The sequence below is a fragment of the Aethina tumida genome, chromosome 3 (genome assembly GCF_024364675.1).
Source record: "Aethina tumida isolate Nest 87 chromosome 3, icAetTumi1.1, whole genome shotgun sequence".
In the NCBI taxonomy this organism is placed as follows: Eukaryota; Metazoa; Arthropoda; class Insecta; order Coleoptera; family Nitidulidae; genus Aethina; species Aethina tumida.
In genome coordinates, this window is record NC_065437.1 from 7605596 (window position 1) to 7624424 (window position 18829).

The 18829-nt window shown below is 39.8% G+C and overlaps 7 non-coding genes across 7 annotated transcripts; all 7 read right to left on the reverse strand.

Annotated features, from left to right (window-relative positions):
* Nucleotides 1-3119: 3119 nt before the first annotated feature.
* LOC126265202 (5S ribosomal RNA) lies at nucleotides 3120-3238 on the reverse strand. Its single transcript, XR_007547744.1, has one exon. It is a non-coding gene; the product is annotated as a 5S ribosomal RNA (ribosomal RNA).
* A 1553-nt stretch (nucleotides 3239-4791) lies between these two features.
* On the reverse strand, nucleotides 4792-4910 carry LOC126265203 (5S ribosomal RNA). The gene has a single exon (XR_007547745.1). It is a non-coding gene; the product is annotated as a 5S ribosomal RNA (ribosomal RNA).
* A 1557-nt stretch (nucleotides 4911-6467) lies between these two features.
* On the reverse strand, nucleotides 6468-6586 carry LOC126265204 (5S ribosomal RNA). Its single transcript, XR_007547746.1, has one exon. It is a non-coding gene; the product is annotated as a 5S ribosomal RNA (ribosomal RNA).
* Nucleotides 6587-8124: 1538 nt separating this feature from the next.
* LOC126265205 (5S ribosomal RNA) lies at nucleotides 8125-8243 on the reverse strand. The gene has a single exon (XR_007547747.1). It is a non-coding gene; the product is annotated as a 5S ribosomal RNA (ribosomal RNA).
* Nucleotides 8244-9796: 1553 nt separating this feature from the next.
* On the reverse strand, nucleotides 9797-9915 carry LOC126265206 (5S ribosomal RNA). Its single transcript, XR_007547748.1, has one exon. It is a non-coding gene; the product is annotated as a 5S ribosomal RNA (ribosomal RNA).
* Nucleotides 9916-11477: 1562 nt separating this feature from the next.
* LOC126265207 (5S ribosomal RNA) lies at nucleotides 11478-11596 on the reverse strand. Its single transcript, XR_007547749.1, has one exon. It is a non-coding gene; the product is annotated as a 5S ribosomal RNA (ribosomal RNA).
* A 5942-nt stretch (nucleotides 11597-17538) lies between these two features.
* LOC126265208 (5S ribosomal RNA) lies at nucleotides 17539-17657 on the reverse strand. The gene has a single exon (XR_007547750.1). It is a non-coding gene; the product is annotated as a 5S ribosomal RNA (ribosomal RNA).
* Nucleotides 17658-18829: the final 1172 nt, after the last annotated feature.

The window sequence follows — 18829 nt, forward strand, 5'->3', positions numbered from 1 at the left end:
GTGTCATCAGCGTATAGTGCCAAGTTAGTGTGGGAAAACTTAGGGATGTCGGAGGTATAGAAGTTGTAGAGTTTTGGTGCGAGCACCGTTCCCTGTGGTACTCCTGCCGAAGTGTTTCGTGTTTCGGATAATTCCCCGCTGATTTTTACCTGGAAGGTCCTTCCTCGCAGATACGAGTCGATTAGTTTGACCAGACATTTAGGCAGTTTTAGCTGGTCCAGTTTATACACTAGTCCATCCAACCATACGGTATCGAAGGCTTTCTGCATATCTAAAAAGAGTGCAACTGTGTTTCTCCCGAAGTTCCAGTGCTTCTTAGTGTGTTCAGCAATTCGCGCCACCTGCAGGACTGTGCCATGTTTGGGGCGGAATCCGAACTGCTCGTGTGGTGTTATGTGTAGGTGTGAGTCGGCTGTTTCCAGGCGTCGCAGTATAACTCTTTCGGCTACCTTGGAAATAGAGCTTAGTAGCGATATTGGCCTGTATGAGTTGGGGTTATGTGGCGGTTTACCGGGCTTTAGTACGGGGATAACCACAGCGTGTTTCCATTGTTCTGGGAAGTATTGCAGCCTAATAATACCATTGATAATATAGGTTAGATGGACCAGTGTCTTCCTTGGTATGTTTTTTAAAAGGATGTATTGGATACCGTCTGGTCCTGGAGCTTTGTTATTTGGCAGCTTTCGCAGAATTTGCTGCACTTCACTCGGCCTTGTGAGTAGTTTAGCAAGTTCATTGTTTTGAATTACCTCTGGTTGAGCTTTGTGTATATTCTGAGCCATTTGCTGTATGTAGTTTTGTTCCGGTGTGAGGTTTGTCGTATCAGTTTTATGAATTTCTGCAAAGTGTGTGGAGATGGCTGTAGCTTTAGATTTGTTGGACATGTGCTCGATGTTGTTGTAGAGGATGGTCGGGTATATAGGACGTTCCCCTTTTAGTTTCTTTACGTATCTCCATAAGGAGCAATCCGTGGCTTGGAGCCTGCCCAGAAGGTCCCGCCACACGTTATTTCTGTGTTGCCCGATTTTATATGTAATTTCGTTTTTGAGCCGGTTCATTATTTGTTTGTCATTGTCGAGTTTGTATTTGTGCCAACGTTTTTTGTGGTAGTTTTTTGTTTTGATAGCTTCTGTTATATCATCTGGAAGATCATCTGCTGGTGGTTTGGTTTTTGTTACCTTAGTAGTTTTGTTCCTGGCTATTTTTAGATTGAGTGTGAATGAATCCACTTCTCTCTTTAGTGATTCCAAATCCGTGATGTGACCTCTTAGGACCGTCAGAGTGTTTAGCTCGTGCCTGTACATGTCCCAGTTCGTTTCTCGGAAACAGAATTTGGTTTGTTGGAGGACATTTGTTCTTTTTTGTTGGATATTAATTAGCACTGGGGCATGGTCGGAGTCTAGTTCATGGAGTACAGTTGGTTCAGTCACTCTGCGTACTCCATTGCTTATGACTAGGTCTATTGTTGATGGAGTGCCCCCGTTATTGGGATAGTGCGTGGCTTCTTCAGGGAAAAGGAGGTCAACGTCGGAGTGATCGGACGAGAACTGGTATTTTCAACGTGGTATGGCCGTTGCCATCAGTTTCTTTTTCACAGGTGGTTTACGAGCAACGCATATTAACTGTCAGACATCAATTTTGAGTCAAGAATGATTTCAAAGGACCACAAAGTTTGCAGGATATTACTCACTTCGACATAAGTATAACATTGATTGTTATTTTGAAGAAGAAGAAGGGAAAAAAAAAAAAAGAAAAATTCGTCGGACTACCTGTTTGCTTAATGAAGCATCCAAGTGTGAAAAACTACCTGAAACCTTCCCTACCGGCATATAAATAAAGTTCATTATCGCCGTTGATCAGTATATTTTATTCCGTTCAACCATGCCTTTCGTTACAACGCTATTCCATTACTGCAAAACCCTTTTCTTTGTCTATCCGACCGTCGGCGAGGACAATGTCGATCGGAAGTCAATGAAACGCACCAGAGAGAATTACAGCGAAAACGAGGACGGCGAGTTTTCAGATGGCGTTGTTGTAAAAAAATTAAAATTGACACGGGACATGGGCACATCGACCGAATCGATGTCACCAAACATTAGATTAACGACCGTATCAGCTAATATTTCAAAAGCACCTGGTCCGATTCGGTCTGTTTCCCCTGGACCACGATCAAAAGCCGAAACGGTCGTCGTTTCTTCCCGAAGGGGAAAACAAACAGCGGAGACGCTTAAAAAAGACGAAGTACACGTTAAAAAGAGTGTTGTTCTCGACACTTATCGTCCGACACCGAGGAGAAGAGTTTTGACGCCTAGCAGACGCATCGTTAGGAAATTATTCGACGATTTACCAGATATACCGGTGACTGTGTCAGTTGAAAAGAGGGACACGGCTGTTTCTGTACCGTTGAAAGCGGAACCGATAAGGTATTCGTTGGCGGGACCGGTATTAAATTTACGATATTACAGGACAAACATGTATACAAATTTTCAAAAATAAAATAAACAGAAATAGTTACACGTAATAATTTAATTTAATTTAATTTAATTTAATTTAATTTAATATAATAATAGTAATAATAATAACTATTATTATTATTATTATTATTATTATTATTAATTTAATAAACAAAAATAATGTATCATTTAGATACATATCAGGTTGAACGTGAGCGCAGACAAGCAGACAGACGCAAGCGCACACTGAAAAAATTCGAGATGGTTTATATTTAATAAGTCTCGGACAGTCGACGCCGGGCGACGGCGGTGTGCGGACGCGCCTGACACCTGTTCATCTACTAAAATCGATATTCGTCGGTTTGCAACGGGACACTTTATCTTAATACCCGTACGACGGATCATTGATATTGGAAACTCACAACAATTTATAACTGACGAAACTTATAAGTAAATAAAAAAATTATTATGTGTTTGCGTTCGTCCATGTGACCGCGCAACAGCGTAACATCACTGTTTCGGATTTACACGGTGGTGGAAGGAAGTCTACGACAAAAACGATATATGACGCGCATCCACCATAATTCGATATTTCGATTTTATTCACAAAATATATTTCGAAAAATTACATCAATTAAGGACAAAAACAACGAGAAATCAGCAAAAAGGCAACAGCACGCGGTATTCCCAAGCGGTCACCCATCCAAGTACTAACCGCGCCCGACGTTGCTTGACTTCAGTGATCGGACGAGAACTGGTATTTTCAACGTGGTATGGCCGTTGCCATCAGTTTCTTTTTCACAGGTGGTTTACGAGCAACGCATATTAACTGTCAGACATCAATTTTGAGTCAAGAATGATTTCAAAGGACCACAAAGTTTGCAGGATATTACTCACTTCGACATAAGTATAACATTGATTGTTATTTTGAAGAAGAAGAAGGGAAAAAAAAAAAAAGAAAAATTCGTCGGACTACCTGTTTGCTTAATGAAGCATCCAAGTGTGAAAAACTACCTGAAACCTTCCCTACCGGCATATAAATAAAGTTCATTATCGCCGTTGATCAGTATATTTTATTCCGTTCAACCATGCCTTTCGTTACAACGCTATTCCATTACTGCAAAACCCTTTTCTTTGTCTATCCGACCGTCGGCGAGGACAATGTCGATCGGAAGTCAATGAAACGCACCAGAGAGAATTACAGCGAAAACGAGGACGGCGAGTTTTCAGATGGCGTTGTTGTAAAAAAATTAAAATTGACACGGGACATGGGCACATCGACCGAATCGATGTCACCAAACATTAGATTAACGACCGTATCAGCTAATATTTCAAAAGCACCTGGTCCGATTCGGTCTGTTTCCCCTGGACCACGATCAAAAGCCGAAACGGTCGTCGTTTCTTCCCGAAGGGGAAAACAAACAGCGGAGACGCTTAAAAAAGACGAAGTACACGTTAAAAAGAGTGTTGTTCTCGACACTTATCGTCCGACACCGAGGAGAAGAGTTTTGACGCCTAGCAGACGCATCGTTAGGAAATTATTCGACGATTTACCAGATATACCGGTGACTGTGTCAGTTGAAAAGAGGGACACGGCTGTTTCTGTACCGTTGAAAGCGGAACCGATAAGGTATTCGTTGGCGGGACCGGTATTAAATTTACGATATTACAGGACAAACATGTATACAAATTTTCAAAAATAAAATAAACAGAAATAGTTACACGTAATAATTTAATTTAATTTAATTTAATTTAATTTAATTTAATTTAATTTAATTTAATATAATAATAGTAATAATAATAACTATTATTATTATTATTATTATTATTATTAATTTAATAAACAAAAATAATGTATCATTTAGATACATATCAGGTTGAACGTGAGCGCAGACAAGCAGACAGGCGCAAGCGCACACTGAAAAAATTCGAGATGGTTTATATTTAATAAGTCTCGGACAGTCGACGCCGGGCGACGGCGGTGTGCGGACGCGCCTGACACCTGTTCATCTACTAAAATCGATATTCGTCGGTTTGCAACGGGACACTTTATCTTAATACCCGTACGACGGATCATTGATATTGGAAACTCACAACAATTTATAACTGACGAAACTTATAAGTAAATAAAAAAATTATTATGTGTTTGCGTTCGTCCATGTGACCGCGCAACAGCGTAACATCACTGTTTCGGATTTACACGGTGGTGGAAGGAAGTCTACGACAAAAACGATATATGACGCGCATCCACCATAATTCGATATTTCGATTTTATTCACAAAATATATTTCGAAAAATTACATCAATTAAGGACAAAAACAACGAGAAATCAGCAAAAAGGCAACAGCACGCGGTATTCCCAAGCGGTCACCCATCCAAGTACTAACCGCGCCCGACGTTGCTTGACTTCAGTGATCGGACGAGAACTGGTATTTTCAACGTGGTATGGCCGTTGCCATCAGTTTCTTTTTCACAGGTGGTTTACGAGCAACGCATATTAACTGTCAGACATCAATTTTGAGTCAAGAATGATTTCAAAGGACCACAAAGTTTGCAGGATATTACTCACTTCGACATAAGTATAACATTGATTGTTATTTTGAAGAAGAAGAAGGGAAAAAAAAAAAAGAAAAATTCGTCGGACTACCTGTTTGCTTAATGAAGCATCCAAGTGTGAAAAACTACCTGAAACCTTCCCTACCGGCATATAAATAAAGTTCATTATCGCCGTTGATCAGTATATTTTATTCCGTTCAACCATGCCTTTCGTTACAACGCTATTCCATTACTGCAAAACCCTTTTCTTTGTCTATCCGACCGTCGGCGAGGACAATGTCGATCGGAAGTCAATGAAACGCACCAGAGAGAATTACAGCGAAAACGAGGACGGCGAGTTTTCAGATGGCGTTGTTGTAAAAAAATTAAAATTGACACGGGACATGGGCACATCGACCGAATCGATGTCACCAAACATTAGATTAACGACCGTATCAGCTAATATTTCAAAAGCACCTGGTCCGATTCGGTCTGTTTCCCCTGGACCACGATCAAAAGCCGAAACGGTCGTCGTTTCTTCCCGAAGGGGAAAACAAACAGCGGAGACGCTTAAAAAAGACGAAGTACACGTTAAAAAGAGTGTTGTTCTCGACACTTATCGTCCGACACCGAGGAGAAGAGTTTTGACGCCTAGCAGACGCATCGTTAGGAAATTATTCGACGATTTACCAGATATACCGGTGACTGTGTCAGTTGAAAAGAGGGACACGGCTGTTTCTGTACCGTTGAAAGCGGAACCGATAAGGTATTCGTTGGCGGGACCGGTATTAAATTTACGATATTACAGGACAAACATGTATACAAATTTTCAAAAATAAAATAAACAGAAATAGTTACACGTAATAATTTAATTTAATTTAATTTAATTTAATTTAATTTAATTTAATTTAATTTAATTTAATATAATAATAGTAATAATAATAACTATTATTATTATTATTATTATTATTATTAATTTAATAAACAAAAATAATGTATCATTTAGATACATATCAGGTTGAACGTGAGCGCAGACAAGCAGACAGGCGCAAGCGCACACTGAAAAAATTCGAGATGGTTTATATTTAATAAGTCTCGGACAGTCGACGCCGGGCGACGGCGGTGTGCGGACGCGCCTGACACCTGTTCATCTACTAAAATCGATATTCGTCGGTTTGCAACGGGACACTTTATCTTAATACCCGTACGACGGATCATTGATATTGGAAACTCACAACAATTTATAACTGACGAAACTTATAAGTAAATAAAAAAATTATTATGTGTTTGCGTTCGTCCATGTGACCGCGCAACAGCGTAACATCACTGTTTCGGATTTACACGGTGGTGGAAGGAAGTCTACGACAAAAACGATATATGACGCGCATCCACCATAATTCGATATTTCGATTTTATTCACAAAATATATTTCGAAAAATTACATCAATTAAGGACAAAAACAACGAGAAATCAGCAAAAAGGCAACAGCACGCGGTATTCCCAAGCGGTCACCCATCCAAGTACTAACCGCGCCCGACGTTGCTTGACTTCAGTGATCGGACGAGAACTGGTATTTTCAACGTGGTATGGCCGTTGCCATCAGTTTCTTTTTCACAGGTGGTTTACGAGCAACGCATATTAACTGTCAGACATCAATTTTGAGTCAAGAATGATTTCAAAGGACCACAAAGTTTGCAGGATATTACTCACTTCGACATAAGTATAACATTGATTGTTATTTTGAAGAAGAAGAAGGGAAAAAAAAAAAAAGAAAAATTCGTCGGACTACCTGTTTGCTTAATGAAGCATCCAAGTGTGAAAAACTACCTGAAACCTTCCCTACCGGCATATAAATAAAGTTCATTATCGCCGTTGATCAGTATATTTTATTCCGTTCAACCATGCCTTTCGTTACAACGCTATTCCATTACTGCAAAACCCTTTTCTTTGTCTATCCGACCGTCGGCGAGGACAATGTCGATCGGAAGTCAATGAAACGCACCAGAGAGAATTACAGCGAAAACGAGGACGGCGAGTTTTCAGATGGCGTTGTTGTAAAAAAATTAAAATTGACACGGGACATGGGCACATCGACCGAATCGATGTCACCAAACATTAGATTAACGACCGTATCAGCTAATATTTCAAAAGCACCTGGTCCGATTCGGTCTGTTTCCCCTGGACCACGATCAAAAGCCGAAACGGTCGTCGTTTCTTCCCGAAGGGGAAAACAAACAGCGGAGACGCTTAAAAAAGACGAAGGACACGTTAAAAAGAGTGTTGTTCTCGACACTTATCGTCCGACACCGAGGAGAAGAGTTTTGACGCCTAGCAGACGCATCGTTAGGAAATTATTCGACGATTTACCAGATATACCGGTGACTGTGTCAGTTGAAAAGAGGGACACGGCTGTTTCTGTACCGTTGAAAGCGGAACCGATAAGGTATTCGTTGGCGGGACCGGTATTAAATTTACGATATTACAGGACAAACATGTATACAAATTTTCAAAAATAAAATAAACAGAAATAGTTACACGTAATAATTTAATTTAATTTAATTTAATTTAATTTAATTTAATATAATAATAGTAATAATAATAACTATTATTATTATTATTATTATTATTATTAATTTAATAAACAAAAATAATGTATCATTTAGATACATATCAGGTTGAACGTGAGCGCAGACAAGCAGACAGGCGCAAGCGCACACTGAAAAAATTCGAGATGGTTTATATTTAATAAGTCTCGGACAGTCGACGCCGGGCGACGGCGGTGTGCGGACGCGCCTGACACCTGTTCATCTACTAAAATCGATATTCGTCGGTTTGCAACGGGACACTTTATCTTAATACCCGTACGACGGATCATTGATATTGGAAACTCACAACAATTTATAACTGACGAAACTTATAAGTAAATAAAAAAATTATTATGTGTTTGCGTTCGTCCATGTGACCGCGCAACAGCGTAACATCACTGTTTCGGATTTACACGGTGGTGGAAGGAAGTCTACGACAAAAACGATATATGACGCGCATCCACCATAATTCGATATTTCGATTTTATTCACAAAATATATTTCGAAAAATTACATCAATTAAGGACAAAAACAACGAGAAATCAGCAAAAAGGCAACAGCACGCGGTATTCCCAAGCGGTCACCCATCCAAGTACTAACCGCGCCCGACGTTGCTTGACTTCAGTGATCGGACGAGAACTGGTATTTTCAACGTGGTATGGCCGTTGCCATCAGTTTCTTTTTCACAGGTGGTTTACGAGCAACGCATATTAACTGTCAGACATCAATTTTGAGTCAAGAATGATTTCAAAGGACCACAAAGTTTGCAGGATATTACTCACTTCGACATAAGTATAACATTGATTGTTATTTTGAAGAAGAAGAAGGGAAAAAAAAAAAAAGAAAAATTCGTCGGACTACCTGTTTGCTTAATGAAGCATCCAAGTGTGAAAAACTACCTGAAACCTTCCCTACCGGCATATAAATAAAGTTCATTATCGCCGTTGATCAGTATATTTTATTCCGTTCAACCATGCCTTTCGTTACAACGCTATTCCATTACTGCAAAACCCTTTTCTTTGTCTATCCGACCGTCGGCGAGGACAATGTCGATCGGAAGTCAATGAAACGCACCAGAGAGAATTACAGCGAAAACGAGGACGGCGAGTTTTCAGATGGCGTTGTTGTAAAAAAATTAAAATTGACACGGGACATGGGCACATCGACCGAATCGATGTCACCAAACATTAGATTAACGACCGTATCAGCTAATATTTCAAAAGCACCTGGTCCGATTCGGTCTGTTTCCCCTGGACCACGATCAAAAGCCGAAACGGTCGTCGTTTCTTCCCGAAGGGGAAAACAAACAGCGGAGACGCTTAAAAAAGACGAAGGACACGTTAAAAAGAGTGTTGTTCTCGACACTTATCGTCCGACACCGAGGAGAAGAGTTTTGACGCCTAGCAGACGCATCGTTAGGAAATTATTCGACGATTTACCAGATATACCGGTGACTGTGTCAGTTGAAAAGAGGGACACGGCTGTTTCTGTACCGTTGAAAGCGGAACCGATAAGGTATTCGTTGGCGGGACCGGTATTAAATTTACGATATTACAGGACAAACATGTATACAAATTTTCAAAAATAAAATAAACAGAAATAGTTACACGTAATAATTTAATTTAATTTAATTTAATTTAATTTAATTTAATTTAATTTAATTTAATATAATAATAGTAATAATAATAACTATTATTATTATTATTATTATTATTATTAATTTAATAAACAAAAATAATGTATCATTTAGATACATATCAGGTTGAACGTGAGCGCAGACAAGCAGACAGGCGCAAGCGCACACTGAAAAAATTCGAGATGGTTTATATTTAATAAGTCTCGGACAGTCGACGCCGGGCGACGGCGGTGTGCGGACGCGCCTGACACCTGTTCATCTACTAAAATCGATATTCGTCGGTTTGCAACGGGACACTTTATCTTAATACCCGTACGACGGATCATTGATATTGGAAACTCACAACAATTTATAACTGACGAAACTTATAAGTAAATAAAAAAATTATTATGTGTTTGCGTTCGTCCATGTGACCGCGCAACAGCGTAACATCACTGTTTCGGATTTACACGGTGGTGGAAGGAAGTCTACGACAAAAACGATATATGACGCGCATCCACCATAATTCGATATTTCGATTTTATTCACAAAATATATTTCGAAAAATTACATCAATTAAGGACAAAAACAACGAGAAATCAGCAAAAAGGCAACAGCACGCGGTATTCCCAAGCGGTCACCCATCCAAGTACTAACCGCGCCCGACGTTGCTTGACTTCAGTGATCGGACGAGAACTGGTATTTTCAACGTGGTATGGCCGTTGCCATCAGTTTCTTTTTCACAGGTGGTTTACGAGCAACGCATATTAACTGTCAGACATCAATTTTGAGTCAAGAATGATTTCAAAGGACCACAAAGTTTGCAGGATATTACTCACTTCGACATAAGTATAACATTGATTGTTATTTTGAAGAAGAAGAAGGGAAAAAAAAAAAAGAAAAATTCGTCGGACTACCTGTTTGCTTAATGAAGCATCCAAGTGTGAAAAACTACCTGAAACCTTCCCTACCGGCATATAAATAAAGTTCATTATCGCCGTTGATCAGTATATTTTATTCCGTTCAACCATGCCTTTCGTTACAACGCTATTCCATTACTGCAAAACCCTTTTCTTTGTCTATCCGACCGTCGGCGAGGACAATGTCGATCGGAAGTCAATGAAACGCACCAGAGAGAATTACAGCGAAAACGAGGACGGCGAGTTTTCAGATGGCGTTGTTGTAAAAAAATTAAAATTGACACGGGACATGGGCACATCGACCGAATCGATGTCACCAAACATTAGATTAACGACCGTATCAGCTAATATTTCAAAAGCACCTGGTCCGATTCGGTCTGTTTCCCCTGGACCACGATCAAAAGCCGAAACGGTCGTCGTTTCTTCCCGAAGGGGAAAACAAACAGCGGAGACGCTTAAAAAAGACGAAGTACACGTTAAAAAGAGTGTTGTTCTCGACACTTATCGTCCGACACCGAGGAGAAGAGTTTTGACGCCTAGCAGACGCATCGTTAGGAAATTATTCGACGATTTACCAGATATACCGGTGACTGTGTCAGTTGAAAAGAGGGACACGGCTGTTTCTGTACCGTTGAAAGCGGAACCGATAAGGTATTCGTTGGCGGGACCGGTATTAAATTTACGATATTACAGGACAAACATGTATACAAATTTTCAAAAATAAAATAAACAGAAATAGTTACACGTAATAATTTAATTTAATTTAATTTAATTTAATTTAATTTAATTTAATTTAATTTAATTTAATTTAATATAATAATAGTAATAATAATAACTATTATTATTATTATTATTATTATTATTAATTTAATAAACAAAAATAATGTATCATTTAGATACATATCAGGTTGAACGTGAGCGCAGACAAGCAGACAGGCGCAAGCGCACACTGAAAAAATTCGAGATGGTTTATATTTAATAAGTCTCGGACAGTCGACGCCGGGCGACGGCGGTGTGCGGACGCGCCTGACACCTGTTCATCTACTAAAATCGATATTCGTCGGTTTGCAACGGGACACTTTATCTTAATACCCGTACGACGGATCATTGATATTGGAAACTCACAACAATTTATAACTGACGAAACTTATAAGTAAATAAAAAAATTATTATGTGTTTGCGTTCGTCCATGTGACCGCGCAACAGCGTAACATCACTGTTTCGGATTTACACGGTGGTGGAAGGAAGTCTACGACAAAAACGATATATGACGCGCATCCACCATAATTCGATATTTCGATTTTATTCACAAAATATATTTCGAAAAATTACATCAATTAAGGACAAAAACAACGAGAAATCAGCAAAAAGGCAACAGCACGCGGTATTCCCAAGCGGTCACCCATCCAAGTACTAACCGCGCCCGACGTTGCTTGACTTCAGTGATCGGACGAGAACTGGTATTTTCAACGTGGTATGGCCGTTGCCATCAGTTTCTTTTTCACAGGTGGTTTACGAGCAACGCATATTAACTGTCAGACATCAATTTTGAGTCAAGAATGATTTCAAAGGACCACAAAGTTTGCAGGATATTACTCACTTCGACATAAGTATAACATTGATTGTTATTTTGAAGAAGAAGAAGGGAAAAAAAAAAAAAGAAAAATTCGTCGGACTACCTGTTTGCTTAATGAAGCATCCAAGTGTGAAAAACTACCTGAAACCTTCCCTACCGGCATATAAATAAAGTTCATTATCGCCGTTGATCAGTATATTTTATTCCGTTCAACCATGCCTTTCGTTACAACGCTATTCCATTACTGCAAAACCCTTTTCTTTGTCTATCCGACCGTCGGCGAGGACAATGTCGATCGGAAGTCAATGAAACGCACCAGAGAGAATTACAGCGAAAACGAGGACGGCGAGTTTTCAGATGGCGTTGTTGTAAAAAAATTAAAATTGACACGGGACATGGGCACATCGACCGAATCGATGTCACCAAACATTAGATTAACGACCGTATCAGCTAATATTTCAAAAGCACCTGGTCCGATTCGGTCTGTTTCCCCTGGACCACGATCAAAAGCCGAAACGGTCGTCGTTTCTTCCCGAAGGGGAAAACAAACAGCGGAGACGCTTAAAAAAGACGAAGTACACGTTAAAAAGAGTGTTGTTCTCGACACTTATCGTCCGACACCGAGGAGAAGAGTTTTGACGCCTAGCAGACGCATCGTTAGGAAATTATTCGACGATTTACCAGATATACCGGTGACTGTGTCAGTTGAAAAGAGGGACACGGCTGTTTCTGTACCGTTGAAAGCGGAACCGATAAGGTATTCGTTGGCGGGACCGGTATTAAATTTACGATATTACAGGACAAACATGTATACAAATTTTCAAAAATAAAATAAACAGAAATAGTTACACGTAATAATTTAATTTAATTTAATTTAATTTAATTTAATTTAATATAATAATAGTAATAATAATAACTATTATTATTATTATTATTATTATTATTAATTTAATAAACAAAAATAATGTATCATTTAGATACATATCAGGTTGAACGTGAGCGCAGACAAGCAGACAGACGCAAGCGCACACTGAAAAAATTCGAGATAGTTTATATTTAATAAGTCTCGGACAGTCGACGCCGGGCGACGGCGGTGTGCGGACGCGCCTGACACCTGTTCATCTACTAAAATCGATATTCGTCGGTTTGCAACGGGACACTTTATCTTAATACCCGTACGACGGATCATTGATATTGGAAACTCACAACAATTTATAACTGACGAAACTTATAAGTAAATAAAAAAATTATTATGTGTTTGCGTTCGTCCATGTGACCGCGCAACAGCGTAACATCACTGTTTCGGATTTAAACGGTGGTGGAAGGAAGTCTACGACAAAAACGATATATGACGCGCATCCACCATAATTCGATATTTCGATTTTATTCACAAAATATATTTCGAAAAATTACATCAATTAAGGACAAAAACAACGAGAAATCAGCAAAAAGGCAACAGCACGCGGTATTCCCAAGCGGTCACCCATCCAAGTACTAACCGCGCCCGACGTTGCTTGACTTCAGTGATCGGACTAAACTAAACTAAACTAAAATATATTTTATTTGTCTTTTTGTTAAAATACACATCATTGGCTCGTACAGCTCGAGACTCCTGTGGGCACTATATATAGTAGGCTCCGTTCTTGTGGGGGTGGGTTACCGAATGGAGTCCGGGGTTGTCCACCTTCTTGGAGATTGGCACGGCCAATTGCCGGTGTCGTGGCATCTCCGAGCGTCAGCAACGATGTTGAAAGCAAAATGGGTCCAAGACCCCCCTCACATGGTCGTTGCATTTCTGGGGGCATTTTGTCTCAATATGATTTAGATAATGGAACCTGTAGATGAAATTAGCGGAAACTGTTGCTGGATGGCCAGCTTTGCAATTTAGTGCGCTCGGGAAAAACTTAGTCAAAAAACCCGTTGAAGCATTTTTGGGGGAGGTTTCGCGTTGTTCGGATAATGTTTTATGGTTTAGTGGGCGTCTTTACGTTTTGCGTTTTAAGTGGAAAGTTTTGAGTGCGCGGCAGACATTATGGTGGGAGTTTGTGAAAAATTGGAAGTTTATGGTAGAGGGGTTTGTGTCTGTGATTAGGGTCAATGTTGTGGATTCTGACGTCAGCCATGTGTTTTGTGAGTATCGAGTGGTGTATTTGTTTTTCGTAGAATTTATTAGCCTCTTGGATGATGTAATCCTGTACATATGGCACTCCAGTTGTGTCGTGTATGTGTCGGGTTCTGCTTCTCTGGGGTGCGCTGATTGCCATTCTCAGTATTTTGTTTTGCAGTCGTTGTAGTATGTTAATGGCGGTTATTGAGGCTCCACACCAGATGGGGCATGCGTATGTCATGATGGGTCGGAGGATTGTGGTGTATAAGTTAATTTTGTTATCTCTACTCATGGGGCTGTTTGCAGAGATTAGGGGATATAGTGGCTTGATTGCACCAAATATCTTTGGTCTAATTTTGTCTATATGAGGTCTAAAGGTCAGCCGATTGTCCAGATAGGTGCCTAAGTATTTCACGACTTTTTTGCATGGAATGATGGTTCCGTCTATAGTGGGTGGAGATACTATCCTTGTGTTAGTGTATTTTTTTGTAAAGTTGATCAATTCTGTTTTTTCAGGATTTATTTTAATTTTCCATCTCTCAAAAAACGCAGTGAGCATGCCCAGATGGATTTTAATCTGTTGGGTGGCGACCTGTGAGCTAAAGGACGAGCTGTAGATGGCAGTGTCATCAGCGTATAGTGCCAAGTTAGTGTGGGAAAACTTAGGGATGTCGGAGGTATAGAAGTTGTAGAGTTTTGGTGCGAGCACCGTTCCCTGTGGTACTCCTGCCGAAGTGTTTCGTGTTTCGGATAATTCCCCGCTGATTTTTACCTGGAAGGTCCTTCCTCGCAGATACGAGTCGATTAGTTTGACCAGACATTTAGGCAGTTTTAGCTGGTCCAGTTTATACACTAGTCCATCCAACCATACGGTATCGAAGGCTTTCTGCATATCTAAAAAGAGTGCAACTGTGTTTCTCCCGAAGTTCCAGTGCTTCTTAGTGTGTTCAGCAATTCGCGCCACCTGCAGGACTGTGCCATGTTTGGGGCGGAATCCGAACTGCTCGTGTGGTGTTATGTGTAGGTGTGAGTCGGCTGTTTCCAGGCGTCGCAGTATAACTCTTTCGGCTACCTTGGAAATAGAGCTTAGTAGCGATATTGGCCTGTATGAGTTGGGGTTATGTGGCGGTTTACCGGGCTTTAGTACGGGGATAACCACAGCGTGTTTCCATTGTTCTGGGAAGTATTGCAGCCTAATAATACCATTGATAATATAGGTTAGATGGACCAGTGTCTTCCTTGGTATGTTTTTTAAAAGGATGTATTGGATACCGTCTGGTCCTGGAGCTTTGTTATTTGGCAGCTTTCGCAGAATTTGCTGCACTTCACTCGGCCTTGTGAGTAGTTTAGCAAGTTCATTGTTTTGAATTACCTCTGGTTGAGCTTTGTGTATATTCTGAGCCATTTGCTGTATGTAGTTTTGTTCCGGTGTGAGGTTTGTCGTATCAGTTTTATGAATTTCTGCAAAGTGTGTGGAGATGGCTGTAGCTTTAGATTTGTTGGACATGTGCTCGATGTTGTTGTAGAGGATGGTCGGGTATATAGGACGTTCCCCTTTTAGTTTCTTTACGTATCTCCATAAGGAGCAATCCGTGGCTTGGAGCCTGCCCAGAAGGTCCCGCCACACGTTATTTCTGTGTTGCCCGATTTTATATGTAATTTCGTTTTTGAGCCGGTTCATTATTTGTTTGTCATTGTCGAGTTTGTATTTGTGCCAACGTTTTTTGTGGTAGTTTTTTGTTTTGATAGCTTCTGTTATATCATCTGGAAGATCATCTGCTGGTGGTTTGGTTTTTGTTACCTTAGTAGTTTTGTTCCTGGCTATTTTTAGATTGAGTGTGAATGAATCCACTTCTCTCTTTAGTGATTCCAAATCCGTGATGTGACCTCTTAGGACCGTCAGAGTGTTTAGCTCGTGCCTGTACATGTCCCAGTTCGTTTCTCGGAAACAGAATTTGGTTTGTTGGAGGACATTTGTTCTTTTTTGTTGGATATTAATTAGCACTGGGGCATGGTCGGAGTCTAGTTCATGGAGTACAGTTGGTTCAGTCACTCTGCGTACTCCATTGCTTATGACTAGGTCTATTGTTGATGGAGTGCCCCCGTTATTGGGATAGTGCGTGGCTTCTTCAGGGAAAAGGAGGTCAACGTCGGAGTGATCGGACGAGAACTGGTATTTTCAACGTGGTATGGCCGTTGCCATCAGTTTCTTTTTCACAGGTGGTTTACGAGCAACGCATATTAACTGTCAGACATCAATTTTGAGTCAAGAATGATTTCAAAGGACCACAAAGTTTGCAGGATATTACTCACTTCGACATAAGTATAACATTGATTGTTATTTTGAAGAAGAAGAAGGGAAAAAAAAAAAAAGAAAAATTCGTCGGACTACCTGTTTGCTTAATGAAGCATCCAAGTGTGAAAAACTACCTGAAACCTTCCCTACCGGCATATAAATAAAGTTCATTATCGCCGTTGATCAGTATATTTTATTCCGTTCAACCATGCCTTTCGTTACAACGCTATTCCATTACTGCAAAACCCTTTTCTTTGTCTATCCGACCGTCGGCGAGGACAATGTCGATCGGAAGTCAATGAAACGCACCAGAGAGAATTACAGCGAAAACGAGGACGGCGAGTTTTCAGATGGCGTTGTTGTAAAAAAATTAAAATTGACACGGGACATGGGCACATCGACCGAATCGATGTCACCAAACATTAGATTAACGACCGTATCAGCTAATATTTCAAAAGCACCTGGTCCGATTCGGTCTGTTTCCCCTGGACCACGATCAAAAGCCGAAACGGTCGTCGTTTCTTCCCGAAGGGGAAAACAAACAGCGGAGACGCTTAAAAAAGACGAAGTACACGTTAAAAAGAGTGTTGTTCTCGACACTTATCGTCCGACACCGAGGAGAAGAGTTTTGACGCCTAGCAGACGCATCGTTAGGAAATTATTCGACGATTTACCAGATATACCGGTGACTGTGTCAGTTGAAAAGAGGGACACGGCTGTTTCTGTACCGTTGAAAGCGGAACCGATAAGGTATTCGTTGGCGGGACCGGTATTAAATTTACGATATTACAGGACATACATGTATACAAATTTTCAAAAATAAAATAAACAGAAATAGTTACACGTAATAATTTAATTTAATTTAATTTAATTTAATTTAATTTAATTTAATATAATAATAGTAATAATAATAACTATTATTATTATTATTATTATTATTATTATTAATTTAATAAACAAAAATAATGTATCATTTAGATACATATCAGGTTGAACGTGAGCGCAGACAAGCAGACAGGCGCAAGCGCACACTGAAAAAATTCGAGATGGTTTATATTTAATAAGTCTCGGACAGTCGACGCCGGGCGACGGCGGTGTGCGGACGCGCCTGACACCTGTTCATCTACTAAAATCGATATTCGTCGGTTTGCAACGGGACACTTTATCTTAATACCCGTACGACGGATCATTGATATTGGAAACTCACAACAATTTATAACTGACGAAACTTATAAGTAAATAAAAAAATTATTATGTGTTTGCGTTCGTCCATGTGACCGCGCAACAGCGTAACATCACTGTTTCGGATTTACACGGTGGTGGAAGGAAGTCTACGACAAAAACGATATATGACGCGCATCCACCATAATTCGATATTTCGATTTTATTCACAAAATATATTTCGAAAAATTACATCAATTAAGGACAAAAACAACGAGAAATCAGCAAAAAGGCAACAGCACGCGGTATTCCCAAGCGGTCACCCATCCAAGTACTAACCGCGCCCGACGTTGCTTGACTTCAGTGATCGGACGAGAACTGGTATTTTCAACGTGGTATGGCCGTTGCCATCAGTTTCTTTTTCACAGGTGGTTTACGAGCAACGCATATTAACTGTCAGACATCAATTTTGAGTCAAGAATGATTTCAAAGGACCACAAAGTTTGCAGGATATTACTCACTTCGACATAAGTATAACATTGATTGTTATTTTGAAGAAGAAGAAGGGAAAAAAAAAAAGAAAAATTCGTCGGACTACCTGTTTGCTTAATGAAGCATCCAAGTGTGAAAAACTACCTGAAACCTTCCCTACCGGCATATAAATAAAGTTCATTATCGCCGTTGATCAGTATATTTTATTCCGTTCAACCATGCCTTTCGTTACAACGCTATTCCATTACTGCAAAACCCTTTTCTTTGTCTATCCGACCGTCGGCGAGGACAATGTCGATCGGAAGTCAATGAAACGCACCAGAGAGAATTACAGCGAAAACGAGGACGGCGAGTTTTCAGATGGCGTTGTTGTAAAAAAATTAAAATTGACACGGGACATGGGCACATCGACCGAATCGATGTCACCAAACATTAGATTAACGACCGTATCAGCTAATATTTCAAAAGCACCTGGTCCGATTCGGTCTGTTTCCCCTGGACCACGATCAAAAGCCGAAACGGTCGTCGTTTCTTCCCGAAGGGGAAAACAAACAGCGGAGACGCTTAAAAAAGACGAAGTACACGTTAAAAAGAGTGTTGTTCTCGACACTTATCGTCCGACACCGAGGAGAAGAGTTTTGACGCCTAGCAGACGCATCGTTAGGAAATTATTCGACGATTTACCAGATATACCGGTGACTGTGTCAGTTGAAAAGAGGGACACGGCTGTTTCTGTACCGTTGAAAGCGGAACCGATAAGGTATTCGTTGGCGGGACCGGTATTAAATTTACGATATTACAGGACAAACATGTATACAAATTTTCAAAAATAAAATAAACAGAAATAGTTACACGTAATAATTTAATTTAATTTAATTTAATTTAATTTAATTTAATTTAATTTAATTTAATTTAATTTAATATAATAATAGTAATAATAATAACTATTATTATTATTATTATTATTATTATTAATTTAATAAACAAAAATAATGTATCATTTAGATACATATCAGGTTGAACGTGAGCGCAGACAAGCAGACAGGCGCAAGCGCACACTGAAAAAATTCGAGATGGTTTATATTTAAT